Below are 22937 nucleotides of genomic sequence, written 5' to 3'. Positions count from 1 at the left end.
GGATTTGCTAATTGAAAGGGCACATTTTTGTGCATGCTCTAAACCTGTCCATGAGAAAGCAGAGAAACCTGTATTAGTTGTATTAGTAAAGATGTCATCATCAAAAATGTGCAGAAGGGAAAAGTATTAAAATTTGGAGACAGTAGAGTGCTTGTAAAAATGATAATTCACTGTACACCAGGCAGAAGTGAAGCAATTATATCCCAGCAATCAGGGACTGTTGAGAAGGAAGTGTGACATTCAAGCTGTAGTATCCAGGTGTCTCCAGAATATTTTTTCCTGGAGGATCAAAGTCATTTTTTCATGCAGAACAGGCTAAGGAGGGAATACAAAAGTTTGTCCAACAAAAAAATGAGCCATCAAAAAGGAGGGGGGGGGGGTTCTGCTTTACGTTCTTCTGATAATAAAGCTCATAGAGAGACTTTGCCAGTGAAACCTTTTCCAACATTCCAAAAGAAAATGTTTGAGAGAGAGGAAAAAAAGTACAGTAGTTGACTAAACGATTCAGGAGTACCTTGGACTTGGACTAGCGGTTTGGGCTAGGAGATGGAGACGAGCAATAAGACCATCAACACTGAAATTAGTGAATAAATGTGAGATTATAAAGCATCAATCACATTTGTGAAATATGGCTTTACAAGAAAAAGTGGAAAGACTGGACTTTTGTTGACTTTGTTAAATTATATGTTAGGTGGTGCCTGTTTATGCAGTTTTTGATTTGGGATAATTCTTCCTGTCAGGAGGGTTAAACTTCATTATTTGAAGAAGTACATAGTTTTGTGTGTTTCTTTTAAGTTAATAGGTTATGGGGTATGTGTATGTATTTTTTTTTCTTTGAGGGTTTTCATTAAAACAAAAAGTATTATAAAATGTGACATAGGTTCAAATGGCAATTACAAGAAACAAGTGTATAAAAGATCAACCTGCCAAACATTAGTGGGTGCATGTAACACAAAAGCTGGAAACAGATATTTAAAAAGCTGTTATATACAGCAGGTGAAAATAATAACTTCTTATCATAATGGCTACACTCTCCATATTATTTTGAAACATGAATGGGCTCACAGGTACAGACAAAAATGGAAGAGTACTCAATTATATTAAGAAATGCAGAGTGCAAATGGCAATGCTATAAGAGACACATTTGAAAAGAAGTGTGCATGTGAGTTTGATGAAGAAAGAATTTCAGGACAGATGTGCAGCAGAGTATTAGGGACAAAGGAAAAGGGAGTACTTATACTAATTGCTATAAGATCTCCAACAGTGATATAAGAGGGAAAAACAAGATAATACTGGTCAATTTGTGTTAGTAAGGGCTATTGGCAAGGGAGGAGGAGTATGTTGGCATGTATTTATATTCCCTAAAACTGCTATTATGGAACATAAGAAAATATAGGGAGAAATAATCAGCTTTCAGCAGGGAATATTAATTATAGGTGGGGGCTGGAATTTGATTTGCAATAGTGAGGATGTATCTCGAGGACCTAAAAGGGAAAATATAATAAAAGAGTGCAGATTTCTGAAGAAAGTTATGAACATATTTGGTATGGAAAATGTGAATTCAATAGTAGGAATTCAGAGAGAATTTACATATTATTCCCCAACATACAATAACTGGGCTAGACTAGATGGAAATTATATTTCACAGGAACATGTGCATTTAATTGAAAGCTTCAACACACATCCAATAACTATTTCAGATCATGCACCAATAACAACTAAGATAAAAATACAGGATAATGAAGTAAAAATGAGACACTGGCACTTCCAAACCTACCTGTTAAAAAGAGAGGAATTTAAGGAATGGGTTATGGAAAATATTTGAGAGTTAAGAAGATAGAAATTTCTTCAGATGTTATAGCTACTGAGTGGGGTAAAAAAGTGGAATTTAAAATAGGGTAAAAATAAAAGAAAAAGATATATGGTTAAGAAAGAGCAGGAATTATTAAGTGGGGCTGATGAAGGTTAAAGAATTACAGAATAAGTTGAATCTCACAGAACAAGAACAGGAGCAACTGCAGAGTGCTAAAGAGAAAAAAGTGAGTATCAGGATGCATGATTAAAGATTTCTGTTAAGCAACTGTTTTGATAATAGCTTCAGAGCACAAAAAACCTTCAGCACAATGACTTAGGCAACAGGAAGAATGGGATGTTGACAAACTTGGGGAGCCTATAACAAGAAAAATAACCAGATATACTGTAGAAGTATTAGAGATATGGCAAACATTTTATGAAAATTTATATAAAGCAGAGAAATGTGGAAGGAGCACAAATGGAAATGTTTATGGGAGACTTAAGCATGCTAAGGCTTGGGATAGATGAGGCTCAACAATTAACAGTTAAGATAGGAGATTGAGATAAAAATGGTGATGTACAATCAGTATGCAGGAAAGTCACCAGGAATAGATGGTATTCATATCTAACATTTCATATATCTGACAATTACAATTCTGTGTGAATGCCTCAGTGGTACAGATAACAGTTATGCAAAGAATATAAAATAACAAACATATCTTGCATTGTATGTCTTCATGCCTGCATTTCTGAGGTGCTGGTAAAGGATATATAAAGGAGGTATTCCACTAAACTGTGCAACTAACATAAGGTAATGCCACCCTGGTGAACTCCCAGAAAGACATGGGACAGTGCATCCAGTTCAGCTCTGAATTAAGGCCTTTGTCAGGTATAAAAATCCTTTCCTTCTCACCAGACAGGGAGAACAGAATCTCCACTATGGTGGTGAGGGCAATCTGTGACTGTGGGAATCATCTTATGTGCAATGGCATGGGCTTTCTGGTAGGTATGCAGGATTATATCACTGATCCTACACTGGACTTGATGGGTTTGCCTGTTGTGGTCACTGACAGCATTCAAGTCTGCCAACAGCTCACACCACAGATGGCTACAGAAAGCACTGTCATTTTTTTCTACCCCTATTGACAGTTGACCGTCAGCTGCTACCAAGTCCTTTTGTCATTCACTGAGTCTACTGGATCTACCTTAGCTTCCATCAGGCTAAACCTTACCAATGTACAGGACTGATGAGGAGACTGAAGGCAGTAGTGTAGCATCATATTGCTGCTAGGAAGTGTGTCCTAACCCCCTCCCTCCCTCCAACAACCCTGCAAGCATTGGATTGATGTTGCATTGGTAGGTACATGCACACTTCCTTATATGCACAACCTCTGATCTAGAAGTCACTCAGTTTACAAACACACAGAGCCCACCATGCAAATAATGCTACTATATTGGTCTAAACTGCCTCTCTTCTGCCAGGATTGGTGAGCTGATATGGCCACTCGCTCCCACCCTCCACACACAGCCCCTTCAGTATCTGTGCCACTAGTCATGCATGGGTCATATGGGTCATAATGAGAGCCTTACCACTCTGTGCTGCCTGCAGTAACACTTCCCCTTCTGTATGGGAGAATTTCTCTAGGCACATTCTGTCCATAGGCACCCTTCTTTGACCTGTAAATGAGGACATACAACTATGGTAAGTGTGCAGACTCATCTTATGTGCAGCATCAGCTGCAGTGTTTACTACTCCAAGTGGTGGCCATGTCACCATGAGGTGCCACACTTACCATAGCACAATATCACAAGACAGGTCCCTGAAACATTCCAATAGGGCACCATGAGGGTGGTCTGTTTTGTGATATGCTCTCTGCCAGCAGTCTATGCATCTGTGTGCCCATTACAGTATGGCCTACATGTGCTTCATACATTATCCCTGTTCAGTGTACCACTTCACCTTGTCAACTATGTTCCATCTCTGAACAACATATGCAGTGTGTACTGCAACACAATCCTCTCTGTCTGAGCTGCACAACAGTGCCCATAGTGCATTTAACACATTACAAGAGTCAATACCTTGGTTGGCTAGTATTGCCTGCACCAGAGTCCTTTTCTCATTCATTGTTGCAACCTACCCCTTGTTCCTGACACACATGTCAGCAGATGGCTATGGAGCTACCCACCCAAAAAAGTCTTACATTTTATCCAGTCTCCCCACCTGTCTTTCACTTGTGGCACCTTATCCCATAACATGTTACACCCTCATGTAATCTACAGATAACTGCGGTTATGTAATGAAGAATGTCATCACAAGGCTCCATGTGCCCCCAGATCCCTATCAGCAGATAGATGTGAAATAATCTCCCTACAACAATACAATAACAAAAGCAGAGTTCTGTTATCTAGTCATTCCTCTAACTTACCCCTGACTTGTGTACCCTTATCACAGCAGCTGTAGAATGATTCTTTCATCTGTAGACCAAAAGCAATACCCAGAAATAGTTTCAGTTTCTATTGCATGGAAATTCTGCAATGCAGTCAGCACTGCAATGGCTGTGGCTGTTTGTATCCCTCAGTTTTGAGCCTCATAGTGCAGCAGTTATGCTAAAGAGGCAGCTTAGGGTAAATGTCTCTGAACTGCACATTTAATACACTCTGTACCAGCCCTGGACTTTGCAAAGACATTAATGCCTGCTTGTGCATATACTTAGTTGACTGCAATACTCACTGTGCATGCACAGACAGGTCCATGACCTATAAGGGGCTGTGTAAATCTCAGCCAGCCTCACAGTTTCCAGGGTTTCTTTGCCACAAACAAGGACACTAACATGGGTCATATGGCACCCATATCTTTAGGTAAACTCCTTTGGCTTATACACTTCAGAATAATGAGGTTGTTCAGCCCAGCTTCCCGATACCTTGCTGTCACCCTGCAATTCAGGCATTTAGTCCTGACCCTTGTGGCAAACATACTGCTGTTCTACCTATTTTCCTGTCCTGTATCTCGTGTTTTATTTGCCATTGATAGTTAACAGTATTTCACCCCTCCAGGGAAGTGATTGACATCCAGAACAGTGCAATTTAGTGATAACTGCTTTTGTGTTTCTCTATCTTTTTTGTCCTCCTTTTCTTTTATAAGTTCCTTGTTGTTCTGCTTATCTCCATTTACATTAATATTTTATGTACTCTCTTGCTGCTGCAGTGGAAGAGGTATGCCATCAACCTCAATACCATGCACTTGTGTTGCCACCCCCTGCTGAGTCCCCAGCTGTCTTCATACCAGCATCTCTGCAAAGTGTGAGAAACTGAAATGCTGCCAGCTCAGCTAGCTGGAATTTTGTAAATAATTATATGTCAATTGAAAATATTAATATGATTTATATAGAAATGTGACACTGCCAGCCCAGCTATCTGGAATTTTGTAAATAATCATATGTCATTTGTGAATATTAATATGATTTATATGCTTGTCTTACAAATGTAAGAGAACTATATATGTTATCTGTATATTAAGCTACTAGTGCAGAAGTGTGTGTTGAACTGCATGTTCTGTACTGAGCTTCAAGAATGTAACCACAGTGTACCCTACTGGAAAAGAACAGAGTTAACTTGCAAACTCTAAGAAAATAAGTGAATTATTTTATGATTTTGTTTATTTCACAGTTTCACTGAAGGAGACAGGATGTATACAGCTAGAGGTTCCTTTATATTGTCTTGAAACAGAAATAATTACTAGGTTTGGAATGTAAGGTGTTTTATTGCTCTGTGACTTCCTAGTAGCTGCACATCTGAGAGATAAGTATTTTTCACAGAGAAATGTTAAATTCTGTTGGTACCTGTTAGCCTGGGAAATGAAGGCAGGTGACAAATAGTGATGTCATACAGCTAACATATTAGTAATATGTATTATTAATTTAAGAACTATCTCAGAGAGTGAGTCGGTGCATTTTCCATCTTGTCTTGGTTCTACAAACATCCATTCAGCAACTTCTCATCTGCATTTGCCTTGCTCTATAAGTAAGTCTAGGGTACAGTGATATCTTTTAGATATAGATAGGAATATAGTAAAGATTAGTTTAGATGTTTTCTGTATTTATTTGAGACTGTTCTGCAATGTTGTTTTAAAATATTTCCTGTGATTCTGAACTCTGTAATCACTGTGCTGGGTTATTGAATATTGTCTTGTTATTTTTTATTTATTATTAAATATATTTAAACATTTTAATTGTGGGTGGTTTGTTTAGAGATATTTAAGCTCTTAGAGTACTTGCATATGTATTTGGTGACACTGTAATAGGCTACTTCTAAATAGCCTTGGCCTTGGTCATGCTTACCATTTGGATAACAGTAACATTACATAGTAAGATTGGTCACCCTTTGGGAAGGGCCTTAAAGTAGCTGATAAGGGGTTCTGGTGGCAGTGCTAACTAACTTATGGTCTGAGAAGAAGGGGGCATAGCTAGTAAACCTGTCCCAGCCTTTACCAGGTGTGTGTTTGTGTATAAATCAAACCTCAAAGTGTGTGTGTGTGTGTGTGTGTGTGTGTGTGTGTGTGTGTGTGTGTGTGTGTGTGTATGTGTGTGTGTGTGTGTCAGCTATTTGGGCAAGGACACAAAGTACTGGCTAGACAGAGAGAGTGCTGGGAGGACTTGGCTTGGAACCCTGGCTAAGGACTCAACTCTATAGCTGTGCCAGTGGGGAGTCTTAATGGGGACCTGGACAAAGAGGGAGAAACCAGCCTCAGACTGACTGTGATCTCTGTGTGCTCTTAAGGGAAATTGTACTTTACTGTGTGCGTGTGTGTGTGTGTGTGTGTGTGTGTGTGTGTGTGTGTGTGTGTGTGTGTGTGTGTGTGTGTGTGTGTACTTATCATCCTCCCAATGTGCACGTCCCTCACTGGTGCTAGTGGTGAGGATTGAGGCTCCTTGATTACTGGACCAGTGCAGGGATGTCACACAAGGAGATAAAGGTCATCCAGCAGGGTTAATCTGGCAGGTTCACTAGTACCCTTGGGTAGTCTGTTTTTGGTGAAGGGTGTGCATTCCTATCAGAGAACACTGCCAGTTGGTCCCATTATGTCATCTTGCAGGAGATAGAAGGCCTGGAGACAGCCTTGATGGCCTGGCAGCTAGACACCTGCATTGGAACATGTCTTTGTGTGACTGACAGTCTCCACAGTTGCCTGGCCCTGACTAGTGAGTCAAGACTGGCTGTGCCCAGCAATGACAGTATGACAGTGTGCAGCTTGACAATCAACTGGGAACCTGATTAAATTGTAACTGTTATTCTACGTCTTTTGGTTTAAGCACTTGGGCTTCATACAGGTTGTTTTACATTAAGAAGGGTTGTGGTCTGCATTGTTGTGGCAGGACATGTAGCTTACATCCTTCTAAGCTGGGAATTGCTGATTGAAGGCCCAGTGTCTGCTATTCTAAAAGTGTATTAGTTCTGGCTTAAGCACTTGGGCTTCAGGCCAGTTATTCTACATTAAGAAGGTTTGTGGTCTGCACTCTTGTGGGAGGAGAGGCTGGATTCTGCCCTTCTGAGCTGGGAATTTCTGGTCACAGGTTTATTGTGACTGCTTATTTGAACTGTTTATTTCTGAAATTGGTGCACCTTGTTGCTGTAGCATAGTCCAGATTCAGGCCTGCTGAATCTAGCTTTGTTTGTATAACTTGAGGCACTGATCCAGGCCATCTTTTTTTGGAGAAGGTTCCCCTGCAACCTAGTAAGCAGGGGTGTGCAGTTAGAACTTGTCTGATTAAAGACTTCTGGAACAGGGCTCAGTTCTGAGCTTTTTTCTGATTAATTGGGTAACTTGTTTAAATCAGATTGTTTGTTTTCTATTGTTTTATATATATATATATATATATATATATATATATATATATATTTCACTTTATTCATCTGCTTTTACTGTATTTATGTTTCTTCCTACTTTATTACTGGGGACATTGACTACAACTCTGATCTGCGATATATAACAATAATTATCCTTTTTCTGTGCTTTTAAACTGTTTTTTTTTGTGTATCTGCTTTATTTTCTGGAAAAAAAAAAAAAAAATATATATATATATATATATATATATATATATATATATATATATATACCTGTTTCCCACCATTCTAAGCTAGTATAATCCAGTTTTCAGGTTAGTGTTGAATTCAGAGCTGTGTTACAAATCTCTGTGTTTGCCCATACCTTACTTGGATAGAAGGAAGTTTCTCTGTTCACCTGTGAGAGAGGGGAGCTTGGAGCAGCCTATCTGTCCCTGGTGGAGTGGTTTCAGCCCAGAAATTAGTAGCTTATTGGCCATTTTGGGCTAATTTCTATCTCTTTCATTTCCCTGATATAATTACCATATTTGCCCGGTTTTGCGTGCCGGGCAGCACCAGTTAGCTAGGGTAAAACTATTCCAAGCTCCACAAAGTCTCCTCTTCAATTTTTCCCTTGGAACTAGACAAACTTTCAACTTAAGCACTCAAGCCATTCATTTCTCACCCCGGCACTTGCTCAAAACGTATAACAAGCACTTATAAACCCTAGCACTAGACCCTCCTGTACTGTACAGAAGGACAAGGCTTTCTATTCGATCTTACCAGACATCCAGTAAAACAGTTCACTGTACCTATCCAGGCATGTCCAAAGGGCAGTTTCAGGTGTACTCTCCAGTTCAACTGGTGAATCTAGGCATTTTGAGGCAATGTTACAACTGCCTCATGTACACAGACAACCCCCTCCTCCTACCACCAAACACTAATACATGCGAGAGATGCAGTTATACAGTCAAACTAGAGGCTAAGCTCTCTCAACCCAAGACTAGATCAGACAGTCAAGAGGAGAAGGGAAATACTTGCATCACACCACCAGTCTTACATAGACCCATTAAACCAGCACCGGCAAAAAACACACATAAATACATGGAAACATACTCGGAGGCTCTAAATAAAAATCTGCAAAACCAGCAGAGACCACCAAAGCAAACATCCAAACAACCTCCACCCCCCAACATAAACCATGAAACACATACTTTACAAAACCAGTGTGCCATGCAATCACAGCCCTTAAGGCAAAGTAACATACCCAACATACTAGCAATAGGTGACTCTATACTCACTAGGCTGAATAAGGAGAAGGTTACTGTTTGCTGCCTGTCGGGTGTCAGGATCCACCACATAACACAAGCACTCAGGTCACTCCAGAACAAGTACAAATATGACTCTGTCATTGTCCATGTTGGTGTGAATGACCTGAGCTGTACCTCCCTGGACTACATGAAATGAGACGTGGAAGAGCTCTCTGATCATGTAGCCCAGGCAGGTATGACCCTGACCCTGAGTAGCATCCTGCCCTCACCAAGAATGATACCACGGTATAAAGAAAAAATTCTCAATTTCAACAATTGGCTACGTTTCTGGTGTCATTCAAAGGGGATCCAGTGTCTGTCCGCCTGGGATGACATGCTCGACAAGCCACGCTGCTTTGCTAGAGATGGCTTGCACCTGTCACCCTTAGGCTTTCAAGTACTTGCCAAGGCTCTTGCCACCCCCATAGTGCCTTTTTTAGGCAAGGCTCAAAAGACAAACCCACCGCCGTAAATAGCACAAGTAACAAAAAACTGAGGGTAATGCTACTCAATGCCAGAAGTCTAAACCTCAAAATGCATGCACTCAAGGCACTCCTCAGTATGGAAAAAATCGATATATGTGCAGTAACAGAAACCTGGTTTAAGGCTCCAGAGAGCACCCTAGCACTACCAGGCTACAACTCATACCATGCATTTCAGCCATAGAACCCAAACCAAAATACAAATGCGGGGGCGTATCCATATTCATCAAGGATACCCACACCTCCAGGTTAGTGGCACAGCACGATGCTTCAGAGATCATCCACGTGTAACTAACAATGGGCAAAACTGGAATTCAAATTGTAGCTTGCTACAGATCACCCACCATGTCCCAGGTCCCCCATTCCGCATTTCTGGAAACACTGGGAAACATAAAGGTCCTACCAAACACCCTAATATTGGGTGATTTCAATTACCCAAACATTAACTGGGAGAACTACTCAAGTACTAACTCCCTTGCCCAACTTTTCCTATTATTTATAAACTCAAATGCCCTGGTTCAACTGGTCAACAATCCCACCAGAGGTGACAACATATTGGACTTGGCCATCACCAACATGGGCGACCAGTGTTCCACACCAGAGGTCAACCCCTCGCTGGTTAGATCTGACCATAAACAAATCACTTTGGATATCCATATTCCACCCCCACCCCCGGACAAGAAAGCCACCATGAAAAACTTTTCAAAAGCAAACTTCACGTTACGTAAGACCGAGGTGGAAAGTTTCAAAGCCCCCATGCTGAAGGATTACACTGTCCAAGCTGCAAAATCCTTTACTAATGCATTCTATGGGCAGCTACAAGAATGCATGGATCGTGCCATCCCAAGCAAAACCAAGACTCACTCCTCCAAGAAAAGAAAACCAGTCTGGTGGACTCCTGCCATAAACAAGCTATACAATAGAAGGAGGAAACTAGTACAGAAAAGAGTAAAATCCCAAGAAGGGAAGACATCCCTGATCAGTATCAGCAAGAAACTACGATCCCTCATAAAATCATCCAAGGTGAGCTTTGAAAGAAAAATTGCCAAGGACTTCAAAGATAACCACAAGGCTTTCTTTAGCTATGTCAAGAATCTAAGTGGCAATGCTCAGATCTGCTCGGAGTTAGCACAGAATGGCACAAAATACACTGAACCGACCGATATCGCCAACATTCTGGCAGACAGGTTCAGCGCAAACTTCACCCCTCTCTCACCCCCAAAAGGGCCCATAACCATACCAGAAGAATGTAGAGTCCTTGAAATCATAGACACTCAGGTTAAAACAGCCCTCTCCAAAGCCAAAAACTCAGCATCAGTGGGACCAGATGGTGTCCCAGGCTGTGTCCTACACGAGCTCAAAGATGAACTAACCCCTCACCTAAACACACTGTTCAAACTCAGCCCCTCCACAGGCTACATACCCATAGAGTGGCGCACAGCAATGGTTATTCTGCTCCACAAAGGTGGAGCCACAACACACCTCTGGAACTATCGCCCTATAAGCCTAACTAGCTTGGTCTGCAAGGCTATGGAGTGCATCATCATGGAGCTCATTAACAGAGATATTGGGAATCTCCAAACACTGGACCCTACCCAGTTTGGCTTTGTTAAGGGCAGATCATGCTTCCTAAACCCGGTGGACTTCTTTGAGACAGTTACCAAGGCTATAGATGAGGGAAAGGTGGTACACACAGCCTACCTAGACCTCGCTAAGGCCTTTGACACCAATCCCCATTCTGGTATTATAGACAAGCTCACCAGCCTGGACATAAACCCCTACGTCACAAGATGGGTTGCCAACTGGCTCATGGACAGAACCCACATGGTGAGAGTTTCGGGAGCTAGGTCTGTCTCTAAACCGGTTACAAGTGGTGTTCCCCAGGGCTCAGTCCTAGGACCCCTCCTGTTCGGCATATACTTCTCAGAGATACATGCAAGCACAGGAGGACTATGGCTGACCAAGTTCGCAGACAACTGCAAACTAGGGGCTATAATTGATTCTCCGGCTGACACAGACATCCTCCAAAAGGGTCTCACTGAGACGGATACCTGGTGTCAAAATCATGGCCTCAAGCTAAATGCCAAAAAGTGCATAGTCATCCCCTTTGGAAAAAACAAAGTGCCCACAAACTACCACATAGGTGGTAGTCCCCTAAATATGGAAGACGTAATAAGGGATCTGGGGACCCAAGTAGATAGTAATCTCACCTTTGATAATCACATTGCCAAAGTGGTTAGAAAATCCTTCTAAGTGGCCCACCTAATCACAAAAGGGTTCGCATCCAGATCAAAAGAGGTCATTGTGCCCCTCTACTCATCACTCATCAGATCCATCATAGAGTACAACGCTCCATTTGGGATGTACCTTACAAGACATCTGCAACAGCTGGAAAGACCACAGAAGTACCTCACCAAGAGGATCACTGGCCTCAAACAGATGCCCTATGCAGCTTGACTGACTACCGCTTACTTAGAGGTGATCTCTGCCTGACATACAAGGCCATGTCCAACCCAGAATTGATGGACATGCTCCACCTAAAGAAAACCTTATACCCTCAAGCGACACGCCCTAAGGATCTAAACCTCACCACAACAATAAATATGACGTGCTGGAGGGATAGATTTCTGTCCCAGAGACTTCCCATGCTTTGGAACAAGATCCCAATCTACATTAGGCAGAGCTCCTCGCTAACACTCTTCAAAAGAAACCTTGATGAGTGGATGGGAAACAGAAGGTTTACCTCGGGGATCACCTCAGTGGCTGTGCTGGACAGAGGCACAGGGAACTAATCTAAGGGGATGGCGAAAGCCAACACATTCTGGCTAGGCTTATAAATGCCTTCAGGCAGATAGCCTAGTACCCACCTATGAACCTATGAACCCACCTTGTCCTCCATTATGGTGTTCCCTATCCTTATGTGCCACTTACCCTCTCCATTAGTAGTTCAATCCTTGCTAACACCAGTTGTCCTCCCCCTGTCTGTCTATGCCTTACCTTTGTGTTCTCCACCCCAGTTTTGTCAGCACCTCTTCTGTTGCTCTTTTACTGACTTTTGTGTTTGTCCACCCCTGCTGCCATCCCTATACCCCCTTTCCTTCCCACACCTTTCCTGTTGTTGTTTAGGAGACCATTATCCAAGATTATTTTTCTTCAGACTTCAAGTTGTCATCTCAAGCATGTTATTAATAAAATATGAACATCTCTCAGAATTAAGTGCATTTGTTCATGAATAAGAAAAATGCTCAGATGAACTACAATGCTGATTTTAAAAAAGGGATTATAATAAAGAATGTATTCATAGAGTTATACAATATACAGCTTGAATGGCTAGACAACTATTTATTTATTTATTTATTTATTTTTTAAATTCTTTTTATTAACAACTATTTATTTATAAGGTCTTTCAATCTAATAATCCACGTGAACTAGTACTTTTTGAACAATACCTATGTGTTTTATGAAGTAATTTGAAAAATACTGACCTATATTATAAGCTGATATTTTTATGGAAAAAACTGCAGCGGATTTTTCAAATGGTAAACACCACAGTCAATTTTTGGATTTTACAAACAGAATAGCGCAAGGGAAGATGTTCAGCTTTCACTAACAGGGGTCTGATTGGTGGGATATTTTTTTTGTAATAGCTCTAAAGTTTGCCATTTTCTTATTAAAAATAATGGCTTCTCTTTTCTCAGTGTAAGCAAAACTTTTTGACATCGGGCAACTAATTACCAGCAATAGTGAAAGGGTGATCTGTTTGGATTCTTTGCTCTTGCATCACTTTTTCATGTAGGTAAAACCTCCCACATGCTAAATACTCATGTGTTGGAACATATGTGTGATATTCACTGCAAGGAGCTATCAAACGCATTATATCAGCATACCTTAAAACAGCACAAAACACAATTTATGTTTTGGGGTATAGGTTACAATGTTATCAAGGGACTTACAAGTATGGTTGGCAAGAAATTTTAACCAATAAGGAATAAAAATAGACTGCAGATTTAGATGCTCAGTTCCCTCTAGGACTGAATGATTATTTCAAATGGTATTACATATTTCATCTTTATTTTTATACTTATTCTAAGCATTGCTTGTGTACTGTGGAAACAAGTGGTTGTATTTATAATAACAAATTAATACTCAATCAGTGTTGCATATAGGCATTTATAGTATTTTGGTCGCAAGTTTCTTTTTATCCTTGTAAGTACTGCTCCATGTTTTGCCTTATTTCAGTCAGGTGTACTTGCAGAAAAATTATATATTCATCAAGCATGAATGAAATGTGAATGACATCTACATTTAAATTCTAAGAGGAAGACAATTACTCTTATGAAGTTGCTGACATAACTCTTTATAGCAGTTAGTTTCCAAGTGTCAGGTCTACTGATGAAGGTCTTTAGTCACACCAAATGTGCTTTTTTTTCCCTATGATTGTAACACATGTTTTTCATTGGATATCTGAAAAAAGAACTTTGTAAAATTCTATATGAATTGACATCCAGCTTATTTTTACAATAAAATTCTCTGGCTCTGAACATTGTATTTAATGGACTGTTTTTTGTTTGTTTCAGAGACATTTAATATACAGGGTAAGTATTTATGCCTTTCTAGTGAGGTCACAATTTTCAGACACTCCCCATAATCTTCTTCCGATATCAAAATGCCCCGGCAAATCTAACAGCTTTACTCATTCATTTCTGACTGACTGTTGCCACATCAAGGAGCTGGTAAGAAAGATAAGAAAAAACTTACAGTATTTCATATTATCCTTAATTTTCTACACTAACATGGCTAAAAGCAATACTTCACTAGTCAAACTTGAGAGTATTTACCAGTCTGTTTAGGTAGTATTGAATTATGTCTCATACTTGCTCCTCATCATAGCCGGCCTTAGGCATAGGCCAACTAGGCGGCCGCCTAGGGCAGCACTGTAGCAGGGGTGCTTTTCCAGTATTTATTTGGTGTAGGTAGACCAGGATGGGGGCACCGGTTGGTGTGGTGGGGGGCACTGTGTAACCCTTTTGCCTAGGGCACGAGCTGACCTAAGGCCGCTTCTGCTCCTCATATATAAAACTGCAATGGTGGTGCTGCGGTAGCATTGTCTACTCACAGTTAGAAGTTGCACGTTCGATTCTCAGTTAGAGCGTCTTCTGTGTGTCGACATGCGTGAATGGGCGTTCCTTCGTTGAAGGTTGTGCGTTAGGTCCGGCAAGCCAGCACGTAAAAATCTACTGCCAATCATTCGCAGACTGGAGTTCAGCTGTGGCGACCCCTAATCGGGAAAAGCCGAAAGACAGAAGACTTTCTCCTCATATAAAGATTTCCTTACAGACAACTCTTTGGAAGAGTCTCATTTTAGCTGTTATGTGTGACATCAGCAAGATGCAGTCTCAGGATATAAAATGGTAGGTAGTGACTAACTACATAGTGTTTATCTATCTATTTATCTTTCTGTCTATCTATCTAGCTATCTATCTAGCTATATATCTATCTGTCTTTATTAACTAAGGTAAACCACTGATCAAGGGACCATTTTCAGAATCTGCCAGGGGTATACGATATGAAACAAGTACTTGTTACATGAAAATGCAAAACAATTATATACAGTTACAAGAATAAGTATACAAATAACAGGTGATTGATTTGGAACTTCCATATATGTGATTCATAGGCGTCATTTACAATATGTACAGTAAAAGAACAGAAGTTATTTACATTGGAGGGAGGGAGAAGCTTAGAAATGAGAGAGTTATAAAAGCTGACAGCAAGAAAGAGGGAACATGAGGGAGAGAGAAGGTAAAGGACAGTACTGCGGAGCTCATGATTTTTCTTATAGGAGAATTAAGTAGACTGAGAAGTTATGTGAACTTTTTATGTGCGATATTTTGGTTTCTTTTAGTTGACTACTGTATTTCAGTAAATTTACATTATGCTTCTTTAAATAAGTATAGTTTTAGCTGTGCTCAACATTTAGGGTACAGGGATTGCATTTTACACTGGATAGGATGGAGTCCTAGATTTTAAAAGCTAGTCTAGTGAAGGAGTTGTTAGTGCAAAATAGGTTTTTTGGGGAGCTTACAGTTTAGGAGTTGTTGGTGGACATCAGGAGAGGTTGATCTCTTAGACAGTCTACCAGCAAAGAAGGGGAATTAAAGTATATTTATTAATTTATGGACCAGGAATGCTGCTAGAATGCTGGTCCTGTGTTTAACTGGGAGCCATTTTGCTTTCAGTAGTAAGGAACTGTGATGTCATTTTTGAGGTATAAGGATTATAAATCTATACATATAATTAGAAGTAATTTTAGCTGAGAGAGGTTTTTCTTTGAGGCTGTAACTGTGATGTTTGTTGTCTGCCCTATGTCATTCAGGCTGAGTTGAATTTACTCTGTAATACAATGTGAGTTAAATACAAAACTATGGAATCTTCCAGCTCTGTGTCAATGTAATGGAAGTGTAGAAACTGAAAAAATACTGATGTGATTCTGGGTAGTGAACTATATGTAGGTGATATTAGTAGGAAAAGGTAATTCTGGTTAGACACAATGGGAGATGGAGCTGTCCTTCAATCATTTTTCACTGACTGTGTTTTTTGCCAGGAAATATTTGTGAGGTGCACTTGTTTAATCATTATTCACCTTACTGTGCAGCAGCATTCCCTATGCCATAAAAGCATCACCGCAGACATACAGCTGTTGCTTGTATTTTACATTACTGAAAACTTGTCATTCTGCTTGCTATTTCTAAGAGCTACAAACAAAATATTCTGTCCTAGTTGTTTCTGCTTCTAACCTTTATATGCCTACTAAAGTAAGGGCAAAAGTGCTTTACTTTTAAACACTTATTATGTGGAATTAAAGTCAAATGTAGTGCTAATACCTTTATTAATCATGGCATAATTATGCAATGACTATGTGGTCACAAAGGCTTCCTACATTGTAGTACTTGAGGTGCTGATAATCTGAGTCACAGTGCTGTATGTTGTTATAATTCTGCAACATATACCTTACTATGTGCAGCAAACAATGTTACAGCTATGAGGAAAAGACTGCTAAAACGACTATGGGATAAGCTCTATTACATTTATTGCATGCACTATGTTTTGTTTGTTTGTGTCTTTCAGCTTTTCCCGGTTAGGGGTCGCCACAGTGGAACTCCGGTCCGCTAATGATTGGCAGTTGATTTTTACGTACCGGCTTGCCAGGCCTGACGCACAACCTTCAACGAAGGTACGCCCATTCACGCATGTCTCCACGCAGAAGACGCTCTAGCTGAGAATCGAACCACTTTCTGGTTAGTGTAATTATCTACTGCTTGTTTGGCAAGGTACCTGCTATCAGAATAAGCATTTAGTGTATTTGCTTATAAACTGTATGTTTTATGATCACATTTTTCTCTACATTATTTCTGATTTTTTTTTTTTTTTTAAGGGAGAGACATTAGATAATCTGGATGCATGTAATGGATTACTATAGCAGATACGGTTCTCAAGATACAACAATATTAATACACACACACACACACACACACACACACACACACACACACACACACATATGTGTGTGTATATATATATATCTATATGTGTGTGTGTGTGTGTGTGTTTGTATATATATATATATTTATGGGTCTACTTCTAAAGACCGAACCGACGATTCCCCGACACAGAAATCACCGACGCCAGAAAACCGACAACACACAAACCCGACAACGCGAAACACCGAACACCATAACACCAACACACGGAACGTAAACAACACACTACACTACATAGCATACACACTAGCCCTGACCCAAACCCTAACCCTAAGGTCCGACACTATCGCACACTTCACCTACCTGCACCCTAACCCTAACTCACTTACCCACCCCTAGCCCAAGCTCCGACACTAACGCACACTTCACCTACCTGCACCTAACCCTAACTCACTTACCCACCCCTAGCCCAAGCTCCGACACTAGCACACTTCACCTACCTGCACCCTAACCCTAACTCACTTACCCACCCCTAGCCCAAGCTCCGACACTAACGCACACTTCACCTACCTGCACCCTAACCCTAACTCACTTACCTGACCACTCCTACCTCCGTCACTGTCGCACACTTACCGGGTCGCGATCACACATTACCCTTGTCGGTCTTTCCGCTGTCGGCGAATCACCCTGTCGGTATACGTACCTGTCGGTTATCTGGCGTCGGTGATTTCTGCGTCGGGGAATCCTCGGTTCGGTCTTTAGAAGGGGACCCATATATATATATATATATATATATATATATATATATATATATATATATATATATATTCTATATATAGAATATATATTTCTCTATACACACACACACACACACACACACACACACACACACACACACACACACACACACACACACACACACACACACACACACACACACACCCCTGACAAATATATTGGAGGATTTCATCGGTCTGTACCTCAAGCATCCTAAAGATCTAGTATATATATATATATATCTGTAAAAATGTTCAAGAATTTTGCTAGATTGATGTCATTAGATAGTTACAGTTGCTTTCATCCACCTGACAAATGATTTGGAGGGATTTAGTGGTCTACACCCCAAGCAGCCTAAACAGTGGTCCCATACCTATCAAAACTACAAGACTTCTGCTAGTCCCTCATTATTAGGTGGTGCTTTTGGTTTTACAGTATGACTATCATACAAAGGATTTACCCTAACAGTATATGACCCTCACTATTTGGCTGTCTTGGTTTTTAACCTATCATAGTGATGCTACTCTTATGAACTGTGTTCACAGGCTCTCCTTACAATTTCTAAGTGGTGGAATTTTCTCTGGTGTCTGTGATGTGTGTAACGGCTACCACCAAAGCTCAATGACTCCCCTGGAGCACTCTTCTGGTCCCTGGTGTCTGTGGTTTCTGTAATGGCTACCACTAGAGCTCCCTAGCCCCCTGGGGCATTCCTCTGGTCCCTGGTGTCTGTGGTTTCTGTAATGGCTACCACTAGAGCTCTCTAGCCTGAACTGGAATGTAGCTGTTGTTATTTTTTTTAAGTGTTGGCATGACACACTGACCCCTTTTCAGCCTTTTACTTAGAATATAAGGTAGTGGATTTGCTTAGTGTCACCACACGTATGTTACACTGCTTCTGATCCTTGTACGGGAATATGGCACATTAATGCAGCTTTCCAACATTTAGTGCACCTTATGGTAGTACAGTGCACAGCCAAAGGATTACACTACTGATCCTTTTTTGTTAATGCTCTACATTGATAGCTTTCCTGTCTTAATTAGCATTCTTTTCTTGGGCAGCCCTTATGTACATGCAGACGTTAATTGGCTGATGCAGACTCAGGCTGATGATCTGCTTCACTCTCTTCCCACTCCCTGCCCCAGCCACTACTGCAGGTCTTTACCTTATATCTCCCTAATACCTCCCCCTTATGCAACAATTTCCCTACCCTATGAAATTATACTCCTAAATCATTGACCCTCAGGAACGACAAACACCAATCACATTGCAATACTAATATTTTTATGAAATTCAGATAAACAACTTTTTCATAAAATTACTTACAGCTCCTAACATCTGTTTATAATATATTCTACTCAAACTAGTATAGGAGTAACACCTTTAATAAAACATACTCCACACCAAAACATATTTAAACCACATATACAGAAAGCAGTATGTCCAACAATAAAAAAGGGCACAAATAACAAATCCGTAATTACTATTCATTTTAGATTGAGTGTCTGAATATTGCTTAGAGATGCAGTAGAAGAACATGGCCTTTGTCTTTTTTACACTAAGTTTTGGTTCAGAGTTCTCTACTCATGTTTTAATACTGGCAAAATCAGTTTGGAGGTGCAGTGTAATTTTTAATATGAATTTAAAGGAGTAGTCCAAGTTTGTGTTATCAACATATTAGATGATGGAGGTTGGGACAACCAATTCATGAGAGATTTACAAATACCCTAAAGAGTTGTAGGGATTTGGAGAACTTCTACTGTTAAGGGAAGAGAAGAAACGATGTGTCCTGGCTAGCAAATGGACTGTTAACTAGAGAGATACAGCTACTTCATGTATTTTGCAAATAAGCACGTATTTGGAGAAGCGTTGCAGAAATATGGTATGATTAGCTATATTGAAGGCTTTGTACAAATATAAAATGATAGCCCCTAGATGTTTGCCACTGTCAAGTTTGCTGCATAGGTGATTTATGAGAAAAAGGATATTTTTCCTGTGAGAGGGTGAGAGTAATTTGCTGTCAGTTGGATCATTAATTCCATGCTGTTGTACTTTTCCAGTATTTTTGAGAAGAAATATAGTAAAGCTATAGTGCAGAATCAACTAAATTCAGTCGAAGCACTACCTTTATGTAACAAGTCTATTAATGATGATTTTCAAGGTTTGGGTACACAGCCTTTCTTTCAAATATATCGGTTTATGATGATGTGATGGGGAAAGGTACTACGTCTGTGATGAGTTTTGATATTGTGGAAAGAGATCTTCAATGAACAGGGATACTGCCTTGAGTTTTAGTAGGAGTTTCTGTATAATCAAGGTTCTAAGGCAGGAACTTGCAGCACCATTAGGCACCCTATTCAACCAAAACCTGAGTACTGGCTTTATCCCAGCTGAGTGGAGGACAGCCACTGTCATCCATTCACACAAAGGTGGAGCGTCCACTGACCCAGGCAATTATAGGCCCATCAGCCTAACTAGCATGATCTGCAAGGCCATGGAATGGATTATCATGGACCTCATTAACATGAACATTGGCAACCTCCAAACACTTGATCCCACACAGTTTGGTTTCGCCAAGGGGAGGTCATGTCTGCTAAATTTGGTCGACTTCTTTGAGACAGTCAACAAAGCCATGGATGATGGGAAGACTGTCCACACCACCTACCTTGACTTGGCCAAAGAATTTTACACTATTCCCCACTTGGGCATAATAAATAAACTCTCTCAACTAGGCATCAATCCATATGTTACCAGATGGGTAGCAAACTGGCTCACTGATAGAACCTACATAGTCAAAATAGGGGAAGCCACCTCAAGCAGTAGACCCGTAACAAGTGGTGTACCCCAGGGTTTGGTCTTGGGGCCTCTATTATTTGGGATATACATTTCTAAGGTGCAGGCCACAACCAGTGGGCTATGGCTGACCAAGTTTGCAGATGACTGCAAGCTGGGTGCTGTCATCAATTCCCCTAGTGATGTGGACATCTTCCAAGAGGGTCTCACTCAGACAAATGACTGGTGCCAAAAAAATGGCCTCAAGCTGAATACCAAAACATGCATCATCATCCCCTTTGGGGAGAATAATGTCCCCACAAATTATGACATTAATAACAATGTCCTAATCACTCAATCAGTCATGAGGGATTTGGGCACACAGGTTGATAGCAACCTGACATTTGACCACCATGTTGCTTCTGTGGTATGGAAAGCCATCTACATGGCTCACCTCATAAGTAAGGGTATCTCATCCAGGAACAAGGAGGTCATAGCATCCCTGTATTCTTCCCTTATAAGGCTCATTATTGAGTACAGCGTACCTTTCAGCATGTACCTCGCAAAGCACATGCAGCAGCTGGAGAGACCATAGCGGTTCCTCACCAGGAGAATCCAGGACCTCAAACATCGACCATACACAGATAGGATAAAAGCACTATCCCTCTACTCAGTTTCATACAGACTCCTCAGAGGTGATCTCTGTTTGGCATACAAGCCAATCATGGACCCCACCTTGATGGGACTGCTGCCTATCTGCAAGTCAAGCTCCACTCGAGTAATCCACATGTGTGGCTTCAACCTGGTCTGTGACATCAACAGGACTTGTTGGCAGGACAGATTTGTGCCCAGAGACTCCCTCATCTATGGCACAGACACCCTCTCCACATCAAGCAGAGTACCTCTTTACCCCTTCTTAAGCGCAACCTGGATAACTGGATGGGAAACAGAAAATATACCCCTGGGATTACACCCATGTCCCTGCTGGACAGGGGCATTGGGTGATGATTTGTCTAAACATGGGCTAAACTATTGGCTAGGCTAATAAGGGCCTCAGGGCCAATAGCCTAATAACCTCCTATGATCCTGTGATCCTATGAGATTTGTAATGCCTCTGGATAGCATGTTATTGGTTCATAGTGGGCATTTGTTGTGACAGTCTGAGTAAATGGAATTGATTGGGAATGTTTTTTTAAGTAAAAAGCTGATAAAAGGTGGTTGCAGCTTGTAGAAGAATAATAGAGGGGGATTGGGTTTGATTGGTGTACTTATGCAGGTGTAACCACGTAATTAACACTCTACCAGACTTGCTTAGGGTTGTGTTGATGCACTTGATGTGGTGTGGTGAAATGGTTTCTTTCAATTAGTAGTTTTTCCTTCCTTTCTTTCTTTCCTTCACAATTGCATTGTTTGTCTTTTGATAGATGATATCTTCCATGTTCTTCAAACTCAATCGTAAGTTTTTGTTTTTTGTTTTACATGATCCACAGGAGAGATTTTGCTTTGTCATTTGGTGGAGTGGTGCCACAAAGGTGAGTTATTAAAGGGAAGTCTTGTAAAATAAACAAACTGCTGAATTAAGGTGGAGAGACTGCAGCTAGTGTTATACGATAGTGTGTATTTATGAATGTGTCTGGTCTAACATTTCTCATAGTGTAAGTAAAGCAGTAATGATATTCTGAATGAGTATGTAGAATAATCAATCAACATGTTTTGGGAGGAAATCAGAATACTTGGAGACAACCCAAGCAAGCACAAGGAGAACTCACAATCTGTTAACTGGAAACCTATAGTGAACACCAATCCCTAATACTGTATGGTAGGGAAAAACTAACCAGTGACTCACTCGACTGCCCAAGTTCTGCCTCTAGATAATTCTGCACCTTATGTAGACTTCTTTGACAGATACCATCAAGCGGTATTAAACTGTTTCTAGACATTGCTTTGTCTCAGGTAAAAATAATGATTTTGTGACAAAATGGTGAAAATTACAGTCACAAAATATATTGCTACACACTGCCTACATTCAGAAAAATGTATATTAATACACCTACTCTTTTGTTATTATCTTTCTAATTGATTAGCATGAATATTTAAAAAAATGACCATAGTTTGGGGCCTTTTTGTCTTATTCTGAAGCATAATGGTTTGCATTCATGATTATCTCCAGCTCCCTTTTTAACTGTACTGTGTTTTCAATATAAAAGGCAGACAATAATTTTGCAAACTTAGAAGTAACTCTCTTCACTGATTGCAGCCAAATTGCAAAACTCAGCATTAACACCTTATTGAATATTGGAACAGAGATAATGGAACAGAAAGTAGGATCTTTAGACTAGGGTAGGAGTAAATTACATAGAACAAGTTGACATTTTTGGAACAATACATGCAGAAAATGTTTTGGCAGAGGAATGAGGTATAAGAGAATGCAGGAACTGAATAATTTATCTAATACTGATTAGATTATATGATGTATAACAATATGTCATATAATCTAATCAAC

This window comes from Protopterus annectens, chromosome 1.part0 (genome assembly GCF_019279795.1).
Source record: "Protopterus annectens isolate FY-2018-M chromosome 1.part0, PAN1.0, whole genome shotgun sequence".
Lineage (NCBI taxonomy): Eukaryota > Metazoa > Chordata > Ceratodontiformes > Protopteridae > Protopterus > Protopterus annectens.
The sequence above is the reverse complement of the archived record's forward strand: the minus strand, read 5'-3'. Positions refer to the sequence as shown.